The sequence below is a fragment of the Chiloscyllium punctatum genome, chromosome 10 (assembly GCF_047496795.1).
Source record: "Chiloscyllium punctatum isolate Juve2018m chromosome 10, sChiPun1.3, whole genome shotgun sequence".
Taxonomy (NCBI): domain Eukaryota; kingdom Metazoa; phylum Chordata; class Chondrichthyes; order Orectolobiformes; family Hemiscylliidae; genus Chiloscyllium; species Chiloscyllium punctatum.
The window spans coordinates 85780259-85795587 of NC_092748.1; the positions used below are offsets into that span (position 1 = coordinate 85780259).

The 15329-nt window shown below is 42.1% G+C and overlaps 1 protein-coding gene across 5 annotated transcripts in view; it reads left to right on the top strand.

The window, feature by feature from the left end:
* Positions 1–15329, top strand: part of spopla (speckle type BTB/POZ protein like a) — a 209615-nt gene that overhangs the window by 18628 nt on the left and 175658 nt on the right. For 2 of the 5 annotated variants that reach the window (XM_072579713.1, XM_072579716.1), the window contains exon 2: positions 1100–1224. The exons of the other annotated variants lie outside the window; for them this stretch is intronic. The gene's annotated coding sequence lies outside the window, so the exon portion shown is untranslated. The remainder of the gene's footprint in view (positions 1–1099; positions 1225–15329) is intronic. 5 annotated transcript variants of the gene reach the window in all.

Below are 15329 nucleotides of genomic sequence, written 5' to 3' on the forward strand. Positions count from 1 at the left end.
AACCAACAGAGAAAGGTAACTAGCTACAATGGATTTTATTCTACCTCTCCACATAGCAAGGAGAGAGCGAGAAAGAGACAGATAGACGCGGGTGCCCACTTTCTCTTCTCAGGCTCAACGTTTCTGCTGTGTTATCTACATCCAAGATTGTAGTTGCTTACTCAGTAACCAGTCAAGTTTTTGATACTATGCTGAACCTACAACATCTGATCCCAAATGAAAAGCCAATCCAAAGACTGTCTCCGGACAAAATTTCTTTGACCTCACACAGTGCCATTCCATTTAAATTCTCCCCCACTGTTTGAATAGAGCTATACTGAGTTGTACCTACAATATGTGCTAGTCAATTTTTTTATAAAGCTGCAAACCTCTTTTTTACACTTTTTTCCTTATTTAAAACAGTATTGTCTCTAACCTTTTAGTCCACAGTCCAAAAAAAGTGACTGTTTTTGCGTCAGTTTTGCCACTTGCCTTTCCATGTATTTTTGTGTCATCTGCAAACTTGACTATAGTATAGTCACTTTCCTCATCCAAATCAATAGTATATGTGAACAATAATTGTAGCCATCCTGGCTATAAAGACAGGATGAAGGTTTAACCTGAGGGTCTCTCACTTGAGGGGAGTGAAGAGGTTGAGAAGGAGAGTACTTAATGGTCACCTCAGCTGGTGTGGGAATTGAGGCCATGCTGTTGGCATTATTCTGCATTACAAACCAACCATTCAGCAAACTGAGCAAACCATCCCCTTTAGAAGTAAAAGGGCATTTTGATTGTTGGAATATGAGCATTTTTTAATTTGGTAAGCTGAAAATACCTGCAGTAAGATTTTAGTGGCATTAAGGGTGATAAAATTGTGATGCTGTTCTCCTTTAAGAAACCATCAGGGCAGAAAGTCTTGAGAATGCATGTTATTTACAAGGCTTATCCCCTACAGAAATGTTTGAAAGCTGTTGCGGTCATGAATGATTTGCTTTAATGTAATGCAAACCAACCTGTGCCACCCAAAATGTTTAAAAATGACCACTGCATCGTTTCCCAGAATATGCTGAGATGGTCTTTCAGTTGCTGCAATAGTTTATTGTTTTCTTTAATTCCACAGCTAATTGTGTCCTTTAGGCATGTTGGATGTTACGAGTTCGGGATAGATGGGCCTTGAAGCATACTGAACTCAATTTCAGATTGGTTGCAGTGTTTTCCCCAGGAGAAATGGACTATAATGCAGAGGTTTGTAAGGCTTTTCTTTTTACAAGGCTGTTGTATCTTTTGTACTGACCACCTTGATATTTTGTTCTGAGACAATTCCCCATAGTAGATCAGTTTGAGATTTCTCTAGCCATTCATACGGGAGACATGGCCTGTTCATCCAAGTTGAAATTTCTGGAGGGCAGTGTCCCAACTCAGTGAAGATCCCTCCTGTTTATAATTGTTCTACCATCAACTTCTTATAATTGACCTCTAATGTCTATGGTAAAAACATTCCAATGTTTTGTAGCACCTAATTGTTAACCAAAGGTTCTGCACCATGTCAGACAGGCAATGATAGTGGCCCAATAAAGTTTGACTTCAGTCTTCAGTTTAACTTACTGCTGCTTCAGGATGCTATTATGAAAAATTTCCTTTTTGGATGCATCCTGTAATCTTTTTGACAACATTGGCCCCTCTAGAGAGCACGTTACCAAAGTATGTCCAAATTGAGATTTGTGCCAAAGCCTGTTGTTTCACAGCATTTGCATGCTGGTGGCTGGATCACAACTTTGGTCTTCAGATTTTGATTTAGAGACTTAAGATTTTGGGAGTACTTGCAATTACTTTTGTCATAGTTTAGATCTCTCCAGTGTGAGCAGTTCAAGCACTGTAAATCTGTGTGCAGAGCTCGCTGATTACCGGCTGTGGTGGAAGCAAACAGAGGCATCCAGTCTCTACAGATCCTGTTTGTCAAATTGAGCAGTTGTCTGAGAAAGAAAGCCTGTATCCTCTTAATTCTGCTAATGAAGATATAAAGGTAACCGAGTTGAATAAACATAGCAAAGCCTCTGGTGCTGACAGTATTGCATTAGAGATTTGGACATATAATAATAGAGCCACCTTTAAGAAAATCTGGGAGGAGAGAAAGTTCTGATGTAGTCAATACCTAAAAAGGGAAACAATCCAAAAATGTATTCACCAACTACTGAGCAATAAGTCTTTTCCCAATTTTAGCAAAGCTGCTTCCAAGAGTCCTATTAAACAGCCTACATGTCCATCATGTAAAACATGTTCTGCAATCCTAGTGACATTTAAGTCTAATCATGTGACAAATAGCCAGTATGACTTTAATGGCAAGACTGCCAAAAGAGAGAAGCATCATGATCTCTATCTGCTGCGCATAGATCTCACTAAAGCTTTTGACATTGTTAAGACTGCCTGCTTTATGGTGTGTATCTTCCAGGCTAGAATATCTGAAAAAGTGTGTCAAAACATTACAGTAGTGAGTAGAGTGGGCACTTTCCTGATTATATGTTTTATTGAAATCCATCTCTTGATGATATTTTAAAAATATAAAACATAAGTGCTAAGTTAGCCTGGAGCACTTTTTTTTAAAGAGCAAAAAGACAGTGCTATTATCTGGGTCTACAGATTGTGAAGGACCAAAGATGGCTGTAGTAGAGTGATATGCTTTTCCTGTCAGATGTGGGAGTTTAGGGAGAGTTTCCATTGTTACAGATGATTATGTCTGCAGGAAGTGTCTTTGGTTGTGAATCCTATCAGTTTGCATAGATTAGTTGGAACCGCAGTTAGAGGCAATGAAGAACTTGGAAAAGCTAGGGTGTGTGATGGATGGTAGCGATAGGACGGGAGAGAAGCCGCAGATACAGTCAGATGGGTTATCTCCAGGAAAAGTAAGATAGGTAGGCAGGTAGTGCAGAAGTCTTCTGTGGCTATCCCCATTTCAAAAATGTTTTCGAAAATGTCGGGGGTGATGGATACTCAGGGGAATGTAGCACAAGCTTCTGCTATCGAGACAGGCTCTATTATAATGAAAGGCATGTCTGGTTCCAAGTGATCGATTATGATAGGGAACACTCTAGTCCGAGGCACAGACATGCATTTCTGTTGCCAGCAGCGAAAAATCAGAATGGTGTGTTGCTTCCCTGGTACCAGAATCAGGGATATCTTGGAGAGGGTGCAGAATGTTCTCAAAGGGGAGAGAGTCCAGCAGGAGGTTGTCATTAGTTCCAGTGTGTACATAGGAATGGAAAAGGATGAGATTCTGAAGGGGGATTACAGAAAGTTAGGAATTTAAAAAGAAGGTCCTCAAAGGTGGTAATATCTGGATTACTCACAATGCTACAAGCTAGTGAGGATAGGAATAGGAGGATAGAGCAGATGAATGCGTGGCTGAGGAGCTGGTGCAGGGGAGAAGGGTTCACATTTTTGGGTTATTGGAATCTTGTCTGGGATAGAAGTGACCTGTACAAGAAGGACGGACTGCACTTAAATTGGAAAGGGACTAATATACTGGCAGGGAGATCTGCTCGAGCTGCAGGGGAGGATTTAAGCTAGTAAGGTGGGCGTGGGACCCAGGGAAGTAGTGAGGAAGGAGATCAATCTGAGACTGGTACAGTTGGGAATGGGAGTGACTCAAACAGTCAGGGCAAGCAGGAACAACGCAGAAAACAAGGTAGGACTGATAAATTAAACTGCATTTACTTCAATGCAAGAGGCCTAACAGTGAAGGCAGCTGAATTCAGGGCATGGTTAGGAACATGGGACTGGGATGTCATAGCATATACAGAAACGTGGCTCAGGGATGGACGGGACTGGCAGCTTAATGTTCCAGTACACAAATGCTACAGGAGATTCAGAAAGGGAGGCAAAGGAGGAGGTTGAATGGCATTTTTGATAATGGATAGCACTACTGCAGTACTTAGAGATGATATTCCTGGGAACATCCAAGGAAGTTATTTGGGTGGAACTAAGAAATAAGAAAGAGATGCTTACCTTATTGGGATTGTATTATAGACCGCCTAATAGTGAGTGGGAAATTGAGAAACAAATTTGAAAGAAGATTTCAGCTATCTAAGAATAATAGGGTGGTAATAGAAGGGAATTCTAACTTTCTAAACATAGACTGGAACTGCCATAGTGTTAAGGATTTAGATGAAGGAGAATTTAAGTGTATATGGGAGCATTTTCTGATTCAGTATGTAGAGGTACCTAGTAGAGAAGATGCAAAATGTGGGAAATAAGTCAGGACATGTGATTGAGGTATTAGTGGAGGAGAACTTTAGGGCCAGTGACCATAATTCTATTAGTTATTAAATGGCAATGGAAAAGGATAGACTGGATCTAAAAATTGAAGTTCTAAATTGGAGGAAGGCTAATTTTGACAATATTAGGCAAGACCATTCAAAAGCTGATTGGGGGAAGATGTTTACAGGTGAAGGGGCAGCTGGAAAATGCGAAACCTTCAAAAAATGAGGTAATGAGAGTCCAGAGACAGTATATTCCTGTTAGGTTGAAAGGAAAGGCTGGTAGGTGTACTGAATGCTGGATGACTGGAGAAATTGAGGTTTTGTTTAAAAAAAAGAAAAAAGCATATGTCAGGTATAGGCAAGATACAATGAATCCTGAGAAGAGTATGAAGGTAGTAGGAATTTAGTTAATAGGGAAACCAGGAGGGCAAAAAGGGGACATGAGATAGCTTTGGCAAATAGGGTTAAGGAGAATCCCAAGGGTTTTTACAAATACATTAAGGACAAAAGGGTAACTAGGGAGAGAATAGGGCCCCTTAAAGATCAGCAAAGCGGCCTTTGTGTGGAGCTGCAGGAGATGGGGGAGATACTAAATAAGTATTTTTGCATCAGTGTTTACTGTGGAGAATGACATGGAAGATACAGAATGTGGGGAAATAGATGGTGACATTTTGAAAAATTTCCATATTACAAAGGAGGTGGTACCGGATGTCTTGAAATGCATAACAATAGATAAACCTCCAGGACCTGATCAGGTCTGTGAACTCTGTGGGAAGCTAGGGAAGTGATTGCTGGGCCCCTTGCTGAGATATTTGTATTATCGATTGTCACAGGTCAGGTGCTGGCAGACTGGAGGTTGGCTAATGTGGTGCCACTGTTTAAGAAAGGGAGTAAGGAAAAGCCAGGGCGCTATAAACTGGGGAGCCTGACATCTGTGCGCAAGTAGTTGGAGAGAGTCTTGAGGGATAAGATTTAAATGTATTTGAAAAAGTAAAGACTGATCAGGAATAGTCATGGAAGGTCGTGTCTCTCTAACTTGATTGAGTTTTTTGAAGAAGTAATGAAGAGAATTGATGAGAGTAGACAGTGGGCATGATCCAAATGGACTTCAGCAAGGCGTTCGACAAGGCTTCTCGTGGGAGTCTAGTTAGCAAGGTTAGATCTCATTGAATACAGGGAGAACTAGCGATTTGGATACATTACTGGCTCAAAGGTAGTAGATGGGTGGTGGTGGAGGGTTGCTTTTTAGACAGGAGAACTGGGACCAGTGGTGTGCCACAAGGATTGGTGCAAGGTCCATTACTTTTCGTCATTTATGTAAATGATTTGGATGTGAACATAGGAGGTATAGTTAATATGTTTGCACGTGACACCAAAATTGGAGGTGTAGTGGATAGTGAAGAAGGTTACCTCAAAGTACAACGGGATCTTGATCAGATGGGCCAGTGGGTTGAGGGGTGGCAGTTGGAGTTTAATTTAGATAAATGTGAGGTGCTGCATTTTGGAAAAACAAGTTAGAGCAGGACTTATACGCTTAATGGTAAGGTGCTGGGGAGTGTTGCTAAACGAAGAGACCTTGTCGTGCAGGTTCATAGTTCCTTGAAAGTAGAACGCAGATAGGTAGGTTGACGAAGGAGGCATTTGGTATGCATTCCATTATTGGTCAGAGCATTGAGTATAGGATTTGGATGGTCATGTTGCGGCTGTACAGGACATTGGTTAGGCCACTTTTGGAATATTGTGTGCAATTCTGGTCTCCTTCCTATCTGAAGGATGTTGTGAAACTTGAAAAGGTCCAGAAAAGGGATGTTGCCAGGGTTGGAGGATTTGAGCTTCAGGAGCTGTTTTCCCTGGAATGTCGGAAAGTGGTCAGTGACCTTATAGAGATTTATAAAATCATGAAGGGGATGGTTAGGATAAACAGACAAGGTCTTTTCCCTGGGATGGGGGAGTGCAAAACTAGAGGGCATAGGTTTAGGGTGAGAGGGGAAAGATATGAAAAGAACCTCGGGGGCAACTTTTTCACACAGAGGGTAATGCGTATATGGAATGAGCTGCCAGAGGAAGTGATGGAGGCTGGCACAATTACAATATTTAAAAGTCATCTGGATGGGTATATGAATAGGAAGGGTTGAGAGAGATATGGGCCAAGTGCTGGCAAATGTGTCTAGATTAGGTTAGGATATCTGGTTGACATGGACGAATTGGACCGAAGGCTCTGTTTCCGTGCTTAACATTGTTATGATTCTTTTAGTGTAAAATTCTGCACGACTGAATGTGGCATGGGTTGTAGTGAGATGTCCAATAGATACAATGTCGACAATTTCATAAAACTTGTGGCTCCCTAACTCCTCAGCCTCGTCTTTGCTACTATGTTTAAGGAAGCCACCAGAGTCATGCTTGCAGCATCAACAGTTGCAGAATACTGTTTAGATGTTTGCTTTATACTAAAATAAATTGCCTGTTGATTTGTAGACTGAATTTTTGTCTATTTCTATATTAAGTTCATATGCCAAAGCTAAGTTAGTAAATAGTGGCAGTGGTTCTTTATTTGATTCATGAATTTTCCAATACTGTCTTGCAGTGTTGTGGAAAATTCATCTTTTGGATCTGAGAGAACTCAAGATTTACCTACTGGTGTGGTCTTAATGCTAAACCTAATCAGATATAAAAATGGTGTAAAATCCTATAATGTAAGTACCGTCTAAGAGACCACATAGGAATTTTAAAAACTTTCTACTGAGCATCTTTAGAGTCGTAGAATAAATATGGCACACTATTTATGGCTGTGTAGACCAATGCAGTTGATTTCATTTGCCTGCTCTATTCCCACAGCTCTGCATGTTTATTTCCCCCATGCACCCACTCAGTGCCATTCATATCTCCTCAGGTATTGAAGTAGTCCATGGTCAAATGGAAAAAGACGAATAATATCCAGCCATGGGCTGAAAAGGAAGATTCACATCTCACAAATGCTGGGCAATGGCCATCTCAAATAGAGACAGTCTAATCATTGCCTCTTGGCATTCAGTGGTGCTACTGTCAAAGAAATCCCCACCATCAACATCTTGGGGATTGTTATTGACCAGAAACTCAACTGGACTTGCTGCATAAATACAACTCCTGCAAGAGCAGGTCAAAGGATTGTAGCGAGTAACTTGCCATTACTTTCTAATGCCTGTCAACCATCTACAAGGCACTAATTAGGAGTCTGATGGAATTCTCCCCACTTGCCTGGATGGGTGCTGCTAACAGCAACACTCAAGAAGCTTGGCACGATCCAGGACAAAGCAGTTTGCTTGATGGCACTATGTACACAAGCATCCATTCCCTCCACTGACACTGAGTAGCAGCAGTCTCTACTATCTACAAGATGCACTTCAGAAATTTACTAAAGATTCTTAAAAACCCATGACCACTTCCATCTAGAAGGACAACGCAACAGATGTAAGGGAACACCACCGCATACAAGTTTGCCTTCAACTTACTAACCATCCTGGCTTGAAAACGTAATCAGCATTACTTCACTGTCGCCGGGTCAAACCATTGCATTATGGTTATACCTACAGTACATGGACTGCAGTGGTTCAAGAAGGTAGCACCTCACACACACACACTCTTGAGGGCAAATGGGGCGGGAAATAAATGTTGGTCAAGCCAGCAATGTCCATGACTCAAGTAAATAAAAAATGTCATTGTAACCTGCAGTCATGTTACTGATTATTATAAACAGCAATTGAGTTTTACTTACTTGATTTTGGTAGTGAGCCGGGCTCTGCCTGGCATTGAATGCTGAAAAATTGAGAAAATTGGGTGATGGTCAACAATTACGTTTTATATGAACAGGTTACGCAAATGTGAGTTTGAAAATAATGATTCAAAACTGGCATTACATTTATGATCTTGAGCCTCTCTTGATTTACCTGACCATCTTGATGTTGTGGTTGTTGGTTGCACGCAATCCTTTTCTTACATAATGAATGTAAGTATCTTTTGTTCAATACAGTTTTTTGTTAAGGAAGACAACTAAATATCCATTCTGAAATACCTGTTCAAACCAGAAAGTTTGAGCCAGCATGGATTCGAGTCTGAGATTTCCTTTTCTAAGTTGGGGAGTATTTTTGTCATCTCTAAGCAAGTGGAGGTCGAAAGCCTGGGATGGTTGTGGGAATCCTTTCTTTTGTGTATTGTTGTAAACTGCAAAGTTTGAAATCATGGGTGATTAGATCATTCAGATGATATCATGTTGGCACTGCTTTCTGGTCTTATTAATTTATAGAGAAGTGAATAATGAACTTAAGCCAATATGAAGCCCCATTAAAGTAAATGCTAGAAATATGGACTATGTTCAGCAGAGCCGTTAATGTACCTTTGAAGAGAAAGGATGAGTGATGATGTTTTGGTCATGTAAGCTTCATATCAAAAGCCCACCTCCTGCTTTTTGCGTATAACCTTTATATCACATCTGCACAAATCACTGCCAACCAAAAGAGGAGGAAATTGGAGTAAAAATAGATTGTCTTTGCTTGGATAGAATGTTGGACAGAAGGTAAAAACAATGACTGCAGATGCTGGAAACCAGATTCTGGATTAGTGGTGCTGGAAGAGCACAGTAGTTCCGGCAGCATCCAAGTAGCTTCGAAATCGACGTTTCGGGCAAAAGCGGACAGAAGACTCAACGTTTCAGGCAAAAGCCCTTGAAACGCCAACTCTCCTGCTTCTCTGATGCTGCCTGACCTGCTGTGCTTTTCCAGCACCACACTCACGACTCTAGTTTCCAGCATCTACAGTCCTCACTTTCGCTTAGAATGTTAGACAGGCAAGTTATCTGGTAGTGACCAAAGTTAAATTTCACGATTGATATAAGTTTTTCACTCTTGATGATTAATGGTATCAGCAGGCTTTTTTCACCAATGATTTCCATTCGCTCCATTTGATTTTTAAACATAAGTAGCTGTTGGATGTGTTGTATCAAAAATTCATTTGCAAATCATCCAAAAATTACAAGACAAATCAATTGCTGGTAGTAGATATAGATTATTGGGAGCAGTGATGTACTGTCAAGACAGCTATTTTTTTCATAACACAGAAGACCAGAAAAGTGAACCTGCCACTGGTTTTTACTTGGCTGACCTGTACTACTACTGGTCACAGACTTTCTGTGACCAGCAGTGTGAACTCAGTAAACCGTATGTTGAATATTTGCATTACTTCTGAAATCTGAAATACACCATGGTGATAAGGGATAAGTTTTTTACATTTTCTAAAAAAAAGTGGCACCATGTTAGTCAACTTCCAGTCTTCTGGCATCTCACCTATGATTATTGATGATACAAGTGTCTCAGCAAGGGGCCCAGCAATCACTTTCCGAGCTATCCACGGAGTTCTAGGGTACACCTGATCAGGTACTGGGAATTTATCCACTTTTATGCGTTTTAAGATATCCGGCACTTCCTCCTCTGTAACATGGCCATTTTTCAAGATGTCAGCATCTATTTCCCTACATTCTATATCTTACATGTCCTTTTCTACAGTAAACACTGATGCAAAATACTCGTTTAGTATCTTGCCCCTCCCCTGCGGCTCTATGCAGAGACTGCCTTGCTGATTTTGAGGGGCCCTATTCTCTCTGTAGTTACCCTTTTGTCTTTAATGTATTTACAAAAACCTTTTGGATTCTCCTTAACCCTATTTGCCAAAGCTATCTTATGTCCCCTTTTTGGTCTCCTGATTGCTACAACCTACCTACCTCTCTTACTTTGCCTGGAGTTAAGCCATCTATGTGACTGTATCTGTGACTTTTTTCCCTTCCTATAACTGCCATCCAACACATCCCCTAGCTCTTGTAAATGTCTCATTGCCTCTCATTGTCTCTCCAACCGATCCATTTGATCTGACAGGAATCCTAACCAACAGCATTTATTGCAGATATAATCCTCAGTAACCTGTAAACTCTCCCTGAACTCCCACATTCGGCAAGAAGAGCACACACTCTACTAAAGGCCATTTTTGCTTATTTCAATCTATAGACCCAGAAAGTAGCACTGTCTTCTTTCTCTACAAAACACTGCTCCAGGCTAACTTAATACTTATGGCTTATACTTCTAAGTTTAATCAAGAGACATATCTCAATAAAACATATAATCAAGAAAGAACCCACTCTAATCACTTCTGTAGACTTAATGTGAGCCCACACTTAAAACTATTTATTTATCTGTTTCTGTGTTGTGACCTCTCCCAAACAGATTCCTCCAAGATCAGTTGTGAATTTCACTGTTTAATTTTCCCAGGCGCACTCTGATGTCCAGTGACATACAAATTCAAACAGCAAAGGCAGTAACTGAACCTATCTTTCCCCCCTCACCCTAAACCTATGCTCTCTAGTTCTGGACTCCCTAACCCCAGGGAAAAGACTTTGTCTGTTACCCTATCCATTCCCCTCATAATTTTGTAAACCTCTATAAGGTCACCCCTCAGCCTCCGATGCTCCAGGGAAAACAGCCCCAGCCTGTTCAGCCTCTCCCTATAGCTCAAATCCTCCAACTCTGGCAACATCCTTGTAAATCTTTTCTGAACCCTTGCAAGTTTCACAACATCTTTCCGATAGGAAGGAGACCAGAATTGCAAGCAATATTCCAACAGTGGCCTAACCAATGTCCTGTACAGTCACAACATGACCTCCCACCTCCTGTACTCAATACTCTGACCATTAAAGGAAAGCATACCAAACGCCGCCTTCACCAACCTATCTACCTGCGACTCCACTTTCAAGGAGCTATGAACCTGCATTCCAAGGTCTCTTTGTTCAGCAACACTCCCTAGGACCTTACCATTAAGTGTATAAGTCCTGCTAAGATTTGCTTTCCCAAAATGCAGCACCTCGCATTTATCTGAATTAAACTCCATCTGCCACTTCTCAGCCCATTGGCCCATCTGATCAAGATCCTGTTGTAATCTGAGGTAACCCTCTTCGCTGTCCACTACACCTCCAATTTTGATATCATCTGCAAATTTACTAACTGTACCTCTTATGCTCGCATCCAAATCATTTATGTAAATAACAAAAAAGTAGCGAGCCCAGCACCGATCCTTGTGGCACTCCACTGGTCACAGGCCTCCAGTCTGAAAAACAACCCTCCACCAACACCCTCTGTCTTCTACCTTTGGAACAGTTCTGTATCCAAATGGCTAGTTCTCCCTGTATTCCATGAGGAGGATTTGAACTAATTTGGCAGAAATATGACTAAAACTTAGGAAGAAAACTAGGCCACTCAGCCCATCAAGTCTGCTCCGTCATTCAGTGTAATTATGGTTGATCTGATAATCTTCACTTTCACTTTCCTGCCCCCTCCTCATGACTCTTGATTCCCTTACTGGTTAAATATCCGTTTATCTTGGCCTCGAATATACGCAGTTGACAAGCTTCAACAGTCCTCTTCGCTAAGGCATTCTAGATTCACTAACATCTGAGAAAAATTCCTCCTCATCTCTGCCTTAAGTATTGAGCCCCCTTATTCTGAGATTATGCCCTCTGCTCCTAGACTCTGCAAAGTTCCTGAAGCATTCTGTGTTCAACTAGAATGCTTCTCATTTTTCAAAATTCCAATGAATCCCCAAAGCCTGTCCACACTCTGCAAGGCATAAATGAGGAGTGTGATGGAATACTCCTCACTTGCCAGGAGCAAGTAGCTTGACACCGTCTAGCATAAAGCAGCCTGATTGATTAGCGCTGCTTCCACAAGCACCGATTCCCTCCACCACCAAGGTTCCATTGCAGCAATGTGTGCTATCTACAGGATGCACAGCAGAAATTCACCAATGATCCTCAGACAGTATCTTTCAAACCCACAACCACATCCATCTAGAGGAATAAGGGCAGCAGACATAGGGGAACACTAACTCCTTCAACTTCCCTTTCAAGGCATTATCCATCCTGATTTGGAAATTTATCGCCATTCCCTCACTGTCACTGTGTCAAAATCTTGGAAACCCTTCCTTAATGGCATTGTGGATCAAACTACATCGGGTAAACTGCAGCATTTTAAGAAGGCAGTTCACCACCATCTTCTCAAGGGCAACTACAGACTGGCAATAAACGCTGGCCAGCCAGCTACACCCACATCCCAAAGAAATGAATGATTAAGTAAAAGTACAGGCCCTCCATATGAGAAAGAATACCGCACTGCACAGAGTACTGGGAGCAATAGACAGCACTAGAATAGAACATATTAAATCCATAGGTAGAATCAGAATAAGGGAGAAAATGATAAAGTCTGCAGGGTTACTGCATATGTATATGAATGCTCAGCATAAAGTAAATAAAATTGATTGAGTTGCAGGTACTGATTGCCACAAGAAAATATAAGGGAGACATTCTGCTTGCTCATTGTTATACAGATATAGTTCAAAGTTGCGATTGCGGAACTTGTGCAATCCCTATTGTAGCATTCAGAAGAATTCATCCAGGAAATTGAATTTTCCTCTAATTCCATGATACCTATGACTTACAAAAGTCTCCCTAAGAATCGAAGACTTTGAATGTTTCCAATGAAGTTGTTATTCAGAAAAAGTTATCGTTATTAAGTACATAATCTAACTTGTGAGTAGCTATTAAACTGACCCCATGCTTACCTCATGCACAACCCCCAGATCCCTTCCTCTCCTAGCTCTGACATTCAAACTCCCAGTCCCCAACCTCTTGAGCCCCAACGCCCTACCCCCCCCCCCCCCCCCCCCAGGCAGTCGCAGCCTATCTTTGTAACTGCCCTCCTGCCCCATGCCATGGTCACCAGACCCAATCCTCTGATGAAGTCCACATTGATTTGTGGGGTTGAAGTGTTCCGAGGTGGAAGATGAGGTGTTCTTCCTTCAGGTATTGGGTGGTGAGGGAGTGGCGATGCAGGTGGCCCAGGATCTGAATATCCTCAGCAAAGTGGGATGGGGAGTTGAAATGTTCGACCACGGGATGGTGGGGTTGATTGGTGCAGGTGTCCTGGAGATGTTCCGTAAAGTGCTCTACAAGAAGGCATCCAATCTCCCCAATGCAAAGGAGACCGCATCGGGAGTAACGGATACAATAAGTGATGTGTGGAAGTGCAGGTGAAACTTTGGATGTGGAAGGCTCCTTTGGGGCCTTGGTTGGGGGTGGTTTTGCAATTCCTGCAGTGGCAGCGGAAGGATCCAGGAGGGGAGGGGAGGTTGTTTTGGGGGGGGGGGGGGGGGGGGGGAGGGGGGGGGTGGACCTGACCAGGTGGTCACGGTCTTTGCGGAAAGTGGATGGGGTGGAGAGGGAAATATATCTCTGGTGGTGGAGTCCATTTGTAGGTGGCGGAAATGTTAGTGGGTGATGTGGTTTATGCAGAGGTTGGTGGGGTGGAAGGTTAGGACCATCCCACTGCAACAAGGGCAGAACCCATGGTCCCCAGGGCAGGATAGCAATGTGGACTTCACCAGTTTCCTCATTTCCCCTCCCCCTGCCTTACCCCCTTCCAACCTTCCAGCTCAGCACCATCCTCATGACCTGCCCTACCTGCCAATCTTACTACCCACCTATCTGCTCCACCTTCCTCTTCAACCTATCACCTTTATCCCCACCTCCATCCACCTATTGCACTCTTGGCTACCTTCTCCCCAGCCCCACGTCCTTTCCATTTATCTCTCCACCCCGGAATCTCCTAGCCTCATCCCTGATGAAGGGCTCCTGCCCAAAATGTTGATTTTCCTGCTCTTCGGATGCTGCCTGACCTGCTGTGCTTTTCCAGTACCACTCTAATCTTGACTCTGATCTCCCGCACCTGCAATCGTCACGTTCGCCTATAATGGGTCAACTGGCTCCCTTCTCCTTTTATGTCAAATATTGTTACAATCCATCAACTGGAAACCTGAATTTAACTTTAAGAAGACATTTTCTGCAAGTGTAGAGACTAAGGGTCACTTGTTTGTAATTAAAGATGTATGCTGTACATTTCACATTCCACTCCAGCGGAATGGGATAGCATGTCTGCGAAGATGCCGTCCCATTCCAGTGGATTGGAATGCGGAATGTACAGTGGTATATCTATGAGTTAGGAAATGCAACTCACTTGTACTCTCCATATCCATTAGTAAGGTGTCAGGACAGTCATGTGCGATATTAGGTGGTGGAGACAGACTATTAAGGGTAATTGGTTGGATAGCAAGAATGTGGCTGAAAAGAGATTCCCAGATGTGAACTCATTGAGTTGTAATGGTCCAGTCACTTGAGTCATAGGATCCTTGCTATGAGTGATTTCCAGACATGAGCTGGTGACAATACCCTCATCATGTCCACATTTAATCACTGGGTGATGTTTATGTGATTAAACTCACTCTTTCAAGCTTCTACTTTCTCTTCATGAAGAGTAGCTGAGACTTTGAGAGATGACCTAAATGTTATCTGTTTTTTTTCTCTTCCTGTCCAAGCCACCTAGTGAGCATTGAAAGCCATTTGCTGACTGACCATTGTAAGGACCAAGTAAGGATGTAGAATTAACCAGTTCTTCCCCCACCCTTCTAAATTTGCCACAAGTATTTCCAGTTTTGGTACACGGCTATCACACTTCAATGAAAGTATTTGTTGGAGAATGAAAGAGCCAATTAACAGGCTTTCTTGGGTGAAAGAAAGATAAGTTTTATTATGTATGAAATCCAGGGAAAAGAAGTAATAAAAGAAGATGGCATTGAATATGCACACAATCATAGGGCAATAAGTTTAGAAGGGAGAGTCAAAAACAGAAGTTGGTGAAAAAGCTCAGCAGGGCTGCCAGTATCTATGAAGAATAATCCAGGTTAATGTTTTGGGGATGTTCTGAGAAAGATTCACTGGACTCGAAACGTTAACTTGGATTTCTTTTAAGAGATGCTGTCAGACCTGCTGAGCTTTCCCAGGAACATCTGTTTTTGTTTCTGATTTACAGCTTCCGCAGTTCTTTTGTTTTTAATGTAGAAGGGAGAGTGTCGATACAGATAGGAAAAACTGAAGGCCATGCCGTCCTGGGAGTCTCTCAAGTGTTACCTTCTTAACCTGAGACTAAAGTACATTAATAGTTGACTTGTTTGTGTCTTCAGCACTTGTGA